Source organism: Sminthopsis crassicaudata, chromosome 5 (genome assembly GCF_048593235.1).
Source record: "Sminthopsis crassicaudata isolate SCR6 chromosome 5, ASM4859323v1, whole genome shotgun sequence".
NCBI classification, from domain to species: domain Eukaryota; kingdom Metazoa; phylum Chordata; class Mammalia; order Dasyuromorphia; family Dasyuridae; genus Sminthopsis; species Sminthopsis crassicaudata.
This window is the reverse complement of record NC_133621.1, coordinates 296,899,654-296,910,229: the sequence shown is the minus strand read 5'-3', so window position 1 is coordinate 296,910,229 and position 10,576 is coordinate 296,899,654.

Sequence of the window (10,576 nt, the reverse complement as noted above, 5' to 3'; positions counted from 1 at the left end):
GAATTTGTGGTCCCCAGGAACGGCGAGGATGGGTTCGGCAGCATCCTTGGGGCTGGCAAATGTTCACCTTCCTCTTAGTGATGGCCGGAGTGAGTATGATGTGGCGAAGGAGGTCTAGATTTAGAGCCAGGAGAGCTGAGTTCAAGGCTTGGCTCTCATTTCCTAGCTCTGGAGCCCACGTCAGCTCACCATGACCTCATCCACCAAAATGGGGCTAACCAGGCTCTTTCCCACCTACGTCACCAGACTGGCAGATGGGTCCTGCTTTGGGCAGAGCCCCGAGCCCCTTCCGAGTTCTGCAGTCGCCATCCCGTTGACGACTGGTCCCACTACTTCCCACCCCTCAAGAGCCACTGAGCCACTGACAGCTGTCACGGTTGAGTTCTTGTCTCTGCCATCAAGTGGATTGCAGCTCAGGGCATCGGAGGCTACTCGACTCAGATGTCGCCAACCGTCTGACTGGTGACAAGGCTTCCATTGTCAGCCTTGAGAAGAGAGGAGATGGTTACTATGGAAACCAGAGGATAATACCCACTTCCAGCCTTCTGCCTACAAGGAGCTTTTCTGATCGGGAGGGGGGCATCAATCTATTGGCTTCTTTGATGGACTCCATGGTCCCCCTGCCTCCAGGTCCTGCTGGTGAGCTCATTTGAAAGCAAAGTGCTAATAGCCTAAAACACCTGGCTCCTCTCTGCAGCTAGTGCATCCTGCCCTCAGGAGACGCAGTGAGTGGGACCGATGACTGACATCAAACATTTCCTTTCAACATTTGTTGACAATTGGTCCAGCAAAGAACAGTTCAGTCCTAATTGCCATGAGTGGCGCCATAGTGAAAAAAGACCGAGTGGGGAAACTGAGGCTCTGGGTTCAAACACTCTCTCACACAGACTAATAAGAGGATCTGTTTTGTATGTACCTATTAACACAGCCAAGTGTCTCCATCTCTCTGGTCCTCAGCTTCCTTATCCCTAAAATAAGGGGATTGAGCTAGTCAGAGATGTAAAAGCCATGTCACTGGGGAATGTTGGACAAAATAAATAAAAATACAATGCAACATAAATAATATTAATTTGTGGCTTCCTAAGTCAATATGTGGTCAGCAAGCTCTTTCTATTTCTATTTGATACAACTGGGCCAGACTTGAGGTTCTTTCCAGCTCAGCTCATCCACCAGCTCTGCTCTTAATAGTTGAGTCTAGAGGTTTATGAGGTTCTGAAAAAACTGCCTTCTGTTAAGTTCCTTCTTTGATGGCTCATCTGGCCATGGGTTGGTATATGATGGGTGGGTATATCCGGAAGCCGGGCTAACCCTTAACTTCCCTTGCCCTCAGTTTGCTCATATGTAAAAACAGAGAGCTGAGTCACAGGATCTATATAAAATTATTACTTTGTCATTTTGAAGGCTAGGCCAGCAGGACACAAACTGCTGAGTCCTTCCAAGTGGGAAAGACATAGAGTGAAGGTCCAGTGATGAGCCAAGAGGTGAGAAGGATTAGTGAAAAGAACAATTCACCTGGAAGCCGTGGACCTGGAGTCAAAACATGAGTCAGCCAGTGTCCACCGGGGGACGGGCCAAATTTCTCAGACTTGAGTGTGTCTGAGCTTTCTCATCTGTAAAATGAAGGCATTGAACCAGGCGGCTTCTAGAGTTCCTTTCAGCTCCAAATATGCGATTTTTGACAAGACATTTAACTTTTTTCTGCCTCAGTTCCCTTATCTGTAAATGAGGAAGTGGGAGCTTTGGAATACCTTTCAAATATTTGATTGTGTGACTTTGGGTATCATTTTATTTATCTCCCTAAGCCTCAGTTTCTCCCTCTGTAAAACAAGATGGCCCCTGAAGTTGCATTTATAGCTTCCAGGACTTTCTAGCCACATGACTTTTTTGAGGAGCAGAGTATTTTAGTTTGGAGGAAATCATCCCCAAAAGGTTAAATACAAGGAAGGGGGTGATTTGGAGCAGGGATAAGGGAAAGTATAGAAACTCAGAAAATTTGCAGGAGTGATATTTACCAGGGGAGAAGTGAAATGCAGATCTTTGAAAAAAAGAAATTCTTTATATAACTATTATTCATATAGCACTTAAAGTTTGTAAAGCATTTTTACAAATATTATCTCCTTTGATCTCCCAACAATCCTGGAAAATAGGTGCTATTATTATTTCCATTTTGCAGATGAGGAAATTGAGGTAAATAGCTATTATCCATCTAGCACTTTAAGATTTGCAAAGCATTTTTACAAATATTGTCTCCTTTGATCTCCCAACAATCCTGCAAAGTAGACGCTAGCATTATTTCCATTTTGCAGATGAAAAAATTAAGGTAAATAGCTAGAATTCATATAGTTCTTAAAGTTAGGAAAGCATTTTTATAAATGTTATCTTCTTTGATCTCCCAACAATCCTAGAATTTAGATGCTATTATTATTTCCATTTTGCAGATGAGGAAATTGAGGTAAATAGGTAAAGTTAACTGACTTGCCCAGTATCTCAGCTAGTAAGAGTCTTCCTGATTCCAGATCACCTAACAGCTTAATTTCTCAGCTCTCTATTTGATCCAGGTTCTGTTTTAATTAAGAGTATCCTTCACAGGCAACCTGAAAGGTGGCCAAAAGAATGAGGAAGCCAAGAACTTGTCTACAGAAGGACTGTTGAAGGAATGATGATTTACTTGGAGAACAGAAGATGGTGTTAGGAAGGAAAGTAATAACTATCTGCAAATATTTGGATGAGAAATTATAATGTGTTTTTTTTTCCTTGGCCACAAATGGCAGATCCATGAGTAGAAGCTCATAGCATCATAGATTTAGGACTGGAAGGTATCTCAGAAGCCATCCAGAGTCATTTCTTATCAACTGCTTTGCTTGGTTTCAACTTTAGTTATTTCATCCCTTCCCCTGGATAAGCTCATCCCCTGAAATCTCCTCAACATGGAGACCAATCCAGTTTTGATATTCAATCTCTCCTCGGCATCCTCGGGTCCCTCTCCTCCAAGGCTGGAAGGCTAGAAGGCAGAGCAATAAGTTTCTTTTCTTTATAGAGACAGGCCTTAGCCATTTTCCTATTTACTTCATCTTCCACTGGATAGTAAGTGGGATTTGAATTCAGATCGTTGAACTCCACAATCAATGCTCTTTCCACTATATCAACTAAGAGGCCGGTTGGGGTTCAAACTAAAGAACAACTGATTAAGTTAGAGCTGTCCAAAAAAGGAACTGGGCTGTCTTGGGGAGGGCTTCAATTGAGCACAGGTGAAAAAACATGTGCCGTTGATACTGTATCTGGAGGATGCTACACGGGCTTGAACTAGGAGAAATTAGGAGACCTCGATTCAAATCCCAGCTCTGTCATATATTACCTCCAAGATCTGGGACCTTCTAGTCTCTGGGTCTGAGTATCCTAATCTGGACAATGAGGGGATGGCCTTGTAGGGATCAGCAAATGGGAAGAGCATCTAAACTCAGCAGGGGAATGTCAGATATCATTTATGCTCACCTTGAAGCTTGTCCTTGGAGCTCTGGTTTTGTTCTGGTGGGTGATAGGATATCAGATATGGAATATCAGAGGGAGGGAATCTAGAACATAGAATGTCAAAGCTTGGAGGGAGCTTAGAGGAGATGTCAGAGCTGGGAGGGGGCTTAGAACAGGGGATGTCAGAGCTGGGAGGGGGCTTAGAACAGGGGATGTCAAAACTGGTAGGGAGCTTAGAACAGGGGATATCAGAGCTGGGAGGGAGCTTAGAACAGGGGATGTCAGAGCTGGGGGGGGCTTAGAACAGGAGATGTCAGAGCTGGGAGGGGGCTTAGAATAGGGGATGTCAGAGCTGAGAGGGGGCTCAGAACAGGGGATGTCAGAGCTGGGAGGGGGCTTAGAACAGGGGATGTCAGAGCTGGGAGGGGGCTCAGAACAGAGGATGTCAGAGCTGGGAGGGGGCTCAGAACAGGGGATGCCAGAGGTGGGAGGGAGCTTAGAACAGGGGATGCCAGAGGTGGGAGGGAGCTTAGAACAGGGGATGTCAGAGCTGGGAGGGAGCTTAGAACAGGGGATGTCAGAGCTGGGAAGGAGCTTAGAACAGGGGATGTCAGAGCTGGGAGGGAGCTTAGAATAGGGGATGTCAGAGCTGGGGGGGCTTAGAACAGGGGATGTCAGGGCTGGGAGGGGGCTCAGAACAGGGGATGTCAGAGCTAGGAGGGGGCTTAGAACAGGGGATGTCAGAGCTGGGAGGAGGCTTAGAACAGGGGATGTCAGAGCTGGGAGGGAGCTTAGAACAGGGGATGTCAAAGCTGGGAGGGGGCTTAGAACAGGGGATGTCAGAGCTGGGAGGGGGCTCAGAACAGGGGATGTCAGAGCTGGGAGGGGGCTCAGAATAGGGGATGCCAGAGGTGGGAGGGAGCTTAGAACAGGGGATGTCAGGGCTGGGAGGGAGCTTAGAACAGGGGATGTCAGAGTTGGGAGGGAGCTTAGAACAGGGGATGTCAGAGCTGGGAGGGGGCTTAGAACAGGGGATGTCAGAGCTGGGAGGGAGCTTAGAACAGGAGATGTCAGAGCTGGGGGGGCTTAGAACAGGGGATGTCAGGGCTGGGAGGGGGCTCAGAACAGGGGATGTCAGAGCTGGGGGGGCTTAGAACAGGGGATGTCAGAGCTGGGAGGGGGCTTAGAACAGGGGATGTCAGAGCTGGGAGGGAGCTTAGAGCAGGGGGTGTCAGAGCTGAGAGGGACTTTAGTGATCACTTAGTCTAATACCTTTTTTCTTTATTGAATTTTATTGTTAAATTTTACATATATATATATAATTTTATCCCTACTCTGTTCCCTACTATAATCATATTGTTTTTAGAATAAAAAAATACATTAACTCACTCACAACAAAAACAACAGATTCCCTTTGGATCCCCTTCTAGTTCCCTCGCTTGTGTATTTGCATCATCATATGGAAATTTCCCCCTCCCTCCTCTATGTGACTGTGCCACAGTCAATGCTACCTCTACTCCAGCTTTCCTTTGCCCTGCTTAATTTCGTATCCTTCCTAATAGGCCGGTTATATTCCCCTGTCCTCATCAAGGATATCTCAGCATGGTGTGGAGGTGACCTTGTTCTCAGAGAAGGGGCCGATCAGTGAAGGGCGAAGCTCTGCTAGGTCCTTCTGAGATGGAGAGGTGGGAATGGGCCCTGTGATGTGCTGAATGTTCTCCTCTCTCGGAACCATGATAAATATACAGTCCAATCGTTCCCTTGTGAAAATGATCTATTACGTGAGAGAGGATCTGAAAAAGCGCCGGCCATTCAGGAGTGCTCATCCTGGAAAGTGCCTCAATCATTGACATTCATGGTGATGGAAGCTTCCCTTCCCTCTCTCCTCCTGTCCTTGCCACCACCCTGAGATTCTTTCTTATAAATCTTCTCCTTCAACACTGGGCATTGAATGTAAACTGTTAGCACTACTGTCTTTCTACCCAGGTTACTTATACCTTTGGAATCCAATTCTTAAAGTGCAACAAGAAAATGGGATTTACACACATATATTGTATCTAGGTTATACTGTAACACATTTAATATGTATGGGATTGCCTGTCATCTAGGGGAGGGAGTAGAGGGAGGGAGGGGGTAATTTGGAAAAATGAATACGAGGGATAATGTTATAAAAAATTACTCATGCATGTGTACTGTCAAAAAATTTTGTAATTATAAAATTAATTAAAAAAAAATAAAAAAAAATCTCCTTCTCATGGGTTGGGCACTCGGTGGCCCTTTATCCAGAGGCAGTGCTGGGGTACTAGAAAGACCCTGGACTTGTATTGAGAGGAGCAAAATGAAGAGTTTGAACCAGAACATGGGATCTGTGACCCTCTTTTTAAAATCTCTTAATTTAATTTTAATTTTTAATATTTAAAAATGTTTGAATAACAATTTCCAGCATAATTTAATTTCCTGTGCAATCCTATTTATTTTATTTTATTAATCTGAGCAAGATTATATATGAAGGATCCTTCATGAAGGGTCCTATAGGAAGGATCTGAAACAAACCTGAGATTCTTTCTCCCTCTAAATCTTAAGAAACCCATTGACTCTATAATAAAAGATGAAAGGGACTATTCCAACTCCTGGACTTTATTAATGAGGGAAATGGAACTCAGAGAGGTTAGGTATTTGGTCCAAGGTCACTCAGCAAAGAATGAATAATTAGAGTCCCGGCTGCATTATTTGGAGTCCCGTGCTTCCCCCTCTGCACACGTCATGTTGTCTATTTGTGGAAAGCCAGCAGACTGGGTCCTGCCATTCCCATTCTAAGGTTGTCAAGGGAAGCAGAGGTAGGAAGATTCCAAGACGTGTTTACGTAACTTATTAATAATAATCGAATCTTAGCTCTGTTCCTTACTAGCCGAGTGACCTGGCTCACTGAATCTCCCTGAGCCTCAGTTTCCTCATCTGTAAAAATAACTGGATGGTGTCTAAGGTCCCTTCTAATTTAAATCTTTGAGCTATGATCTCATAGACATCCTTTTTTATATTTCAAAATGAAACCCACACATGAATTGTCTACTTTTAGACTCGAAACACCTCTGCAGGTTAGGCAGAGAGGGCTAATGCTGTTCTCTTTCTTCTCTAGAAAATAAAATAGACTAGTCTCCCCAAACTTAATTTAATAATTAATTGACTAATTAATGATTCATTTATATGGTATTTTGAGCTTTATAAGGCACTTTACAAAGATGACCTCGTTTGATTCTCATGACAACTCAGCAAAGGGAAATTATGATTTCCATTTTACAGGTGAGAGAACTGAAGTGATTTGTCTTGAGCTACAGAACTAGTATGTGTCTGAGATGGGATTTGAACATGGGACTTCCTGAGTTCAAGTTAGCATGGAAATAGACTTGATATCTTTTTTTTTTTTTTTAGCTACCAAGAAACTTTTCTTAACCATCCCCACTCCTACTCCAAACGATGCATCTGGACTTCTGACCCAAACCCACGCTGCTTCTTATTTCAGAGACAAAGAAGAGGGTCTTGCAGTTCCATATTTATTGAGCTCCTCACAATAGGGCTAGGCGCTGTACAGAGCACACAGATAGACTGGCTCCCTGCCCTCGGAGGGCTGACAGTCTAAGCGGTGGTAGCCGGGCCGTGACATATCACACCGTATTATATCACACGTACGACAGAGAACGAACTCAGCGTCCCCAATGTCCGCCACCATCATTGGGAGCCGAAAGCCAAAAACTCGGTGTTGGGATCCCAACGTCTGATATGCTCGAGCACTGACCGACATGATGGAAAGCTAGAAAAAAGAGCAGGACATGGGAAGGGAAGGAGTGGGAAGAGTGGGACAAAGAAAGAGCACGGGTTCCAAGGTCAGAGGGCAACCTGTGTGATTTTGGATGAATCTCTTCATTTCCCTAGGCCTCAGTTTCCCCATTTGTAAAAAGGGACGAGATGCCCTCTGAGGTCCCCTCCATTCTCAGGCTACTGGCGATGAAGACCCAGCCTGAGAAAAGTCTTTAGTATTAAGAATATTAATAAGAGCTATAAATATTAAAAATATTCTTAATACTGATGAATAATATTAATAACAATTAAGAACATCCTTAATCATTACTAACATTAAAATACATTAAGAATATTCTGGATAATATTACTTTAAACAATATTAATATTCTCAATAGTGTTATTTTTATCATGAACAGTATCTTCCCAGCTTCCCTGACCTACACTGTGTCTGAGACCCAAATGAGAAGTCTGGTCTGGGGAGGAGAGGAAATACAAGGCAAGGGAGAGGTTTATAAATAAGTCAGCTTTAATTATCCACAGTATATATTTACATTGGGGAAGTTGGAGAGGTGGGGGAAGGGAGGCAGTTAGAAAGCCCCAACGGCCTCCTTGGGACAAAGTGGGCAGCGGACTGGGGTGCAAACAGGGGCACTTTTTAGTGTCATACCCCAAAGAGACAGGACAGTGTTGGGGGCAGAGATCCAGGTCAAGGTCAAGGTCCCCAAATGTAGGTCCAGTTTCTCCTGGTTATGTATGAGAGTGCACATCTTGACTTCTGTGAGACTCCATTTCCTCATCTGTAAAATGGGAATGTAACACTCACACTGCTTACCTCACAGAATTTTTCTGAGGAAATAGATGTGCCCAGCTGACACAGCTATAGACACGCCGTTATTATTGTTATTGTAATTGCTTAGAAATTCTGTACTCCAAGGGAGGCCGGTATTTATTCTGTGACAGTGAAGTCTCCAAAAGACCCTCGCACGGGGACATCGAGTTAGGTGGGTGCTGCTCCCTTGGGGTAGTAGGAAGCGCTCCTTGGCTTTGAGTCAGATCTCAGCTTACTGCTCGTCTCCTGGGGGTGCTCACCCCCATCGGGTCTCACTTGGGATAATGAGGTTCAGCGATGACTCGTATAATCAGCCCCCAGTCCCGTCACTGGGTGGGCATGTGCCCCTGCCAGCCAGGACTGCAAGAGAAAAAGGAGGCTGGGGGAAAGAGTGGGATTGTCCCCGTCCTTACTCCCTCCAACTCAAATGGGTGAAAGCCCAATGGAGAGGGCATTTGTGTCTCAGAGAACTCACCTACCTGAATCAGGGAGACACCCAGGGGAAGGAGACACCCGGGGCAGGAGATGCCCAGGAGCAGGAGACACCCAGAAGCAGTGCCCAGGGTCAGGAGACACCCAGGAGCAGGAGACACCCAGGGGCAGGAGACATCCAGGGGCAGGAGACACCCAGGGGCAGGAGCCGCCCAGAAGCAGTGCCCAGGGTCAGAGATGCCCAGAAGCAGGAGATGCCCAGGAGCAGGAGACACCCAGGGGCAGGAGCCGCCCAGAAGCAGTGCCCAGGGGCAAGAGATGCCCAGGGTCAGAGATGCCCAGGAGCAGGAGACACCCAGAAGCAGTGCCCAGGGTCAGGAGACACCCAGGGGCAGGAGCCGCCCAGAAGCAGTGCCCAGGGTCAGAGATGCCCAGGAGCAGCGCTCAGGGGCAGAAGAGGTCCCCAAACTCAAACAAAATATACATAGGGTTGGGGCTGAAGTGTCCATGTTATCTCTCCATTTGAATTTGTGCATATACCATATATACATATATCATATACACACATATATGCATGTGTAGGTGAAGAAATTTCACTATTTTTACAGACAACTAGTACAGGGATGGGGGGAACCTTAAGCATTGGGAAAGACTTCCAATTTGGAGTCAAAAGGTCTGGTTTCACTACTTCTTATTTTTGTGACTTTGGTCAAGCCACTTAAAACTCTCTGTACCTCAGTTTCCTTAGCTGTAAAATGGGGCTAATATATAACATACTCTTTAAGGTCCTTTCTAACTTGAAATTCTATGAACCTGAGCGCTTTTGGATTCAGGAGAAATAGTTTCACATCCTATAACTAATGCTTGTAACTAGGGGATCTTCTCTAGGGCTCAGTTTCCTCATCTGTAAAATGGATTGGCTCTAAGTCTACAGTCCCCTTATGACATGATGCAGGTTCTTGAGCTGAAAAGCTTGTGGCCAGAAGACCCGGGTACAAATCTCCACTCTGCAATTTACTGGCTTTGTGATCCCAGTTAAGAGACTTGTCTTTTCTGAGATCCAGTTTTCTTATCTGCAAAATGGAATAATAATACTTAACTCCCTCACTGGGTAGGCAGGTGGGTGGGCAAAGGGGGCAGAGCTGGCTGAGGGCATGAGACTCTAAACCTGTCTTTGCCAATGGAATCTTGGGTCAGTCACTCCCTCCCACCCCACAACCCTCTGGGTCTTAGAAAGCAGAGGGAAATGGAAATTGAATCGTAAGAGCACAGATTTAAAGATTCATCATTCCCTCATTTTACATTTGGGGAAACTGAGGCTTAGAGCAATGAAATTCCTTATCCATGCTCATGTAAGTTTTGAACTAGGATTTGAAACCAAGTCCTGTGATTCCAAATTCAGTCCCCTTTCCTCTGAAATCAGAGGACCTGAGCTAGAACCTTGATTCTCTTTGCTAGGAGTTAGGGCACCTGGGTTCAAATCTCAGCTGCCACATGGATGTCAGTTTTCTCATCTATAAGATGAAGTTTTTGTTTAATGCTTGCACAATCTTACTGAGTCATCATCAGGAAAGTGCTTTGTAAACCTTAAAATGCCTCAGTTTCTCCATCTGTAAAATGAAAGGAGTGGCTTAGATGATCCCTAAAGTCTCTACCAACTCCACAATTCTCTAAATCCGTATTTCGGGATATAATCAAATTCAAGCATAAAGCACCTCCCTTTGCCACAAACTCATGGGTCGATCCCACCCCTTGTGTCCACATTGGGCCACTCCCATTGGGATAAAATGCAGGTTCTTGGGATGGTGTTCTGGAAAGAACCCCCAGGATTGTGATCAGAAGATTTAAGTTCAATTCTCTGCTTTGCCATATGACCCCAGTCAAGTCAGTTGCCCATTCTAAGTCTCAACTTTCTAATCTGGAAAATGGGGGATTCTTACATTTACTTCCCACCTTTTTCCCTCCCAAGGAAAGCACTTTGCAACCAATAAATTACTATGGGGTGGGCAGTTGTTATTGTTTTAAAATCCTAGTTGGAAAGGGCCTTTG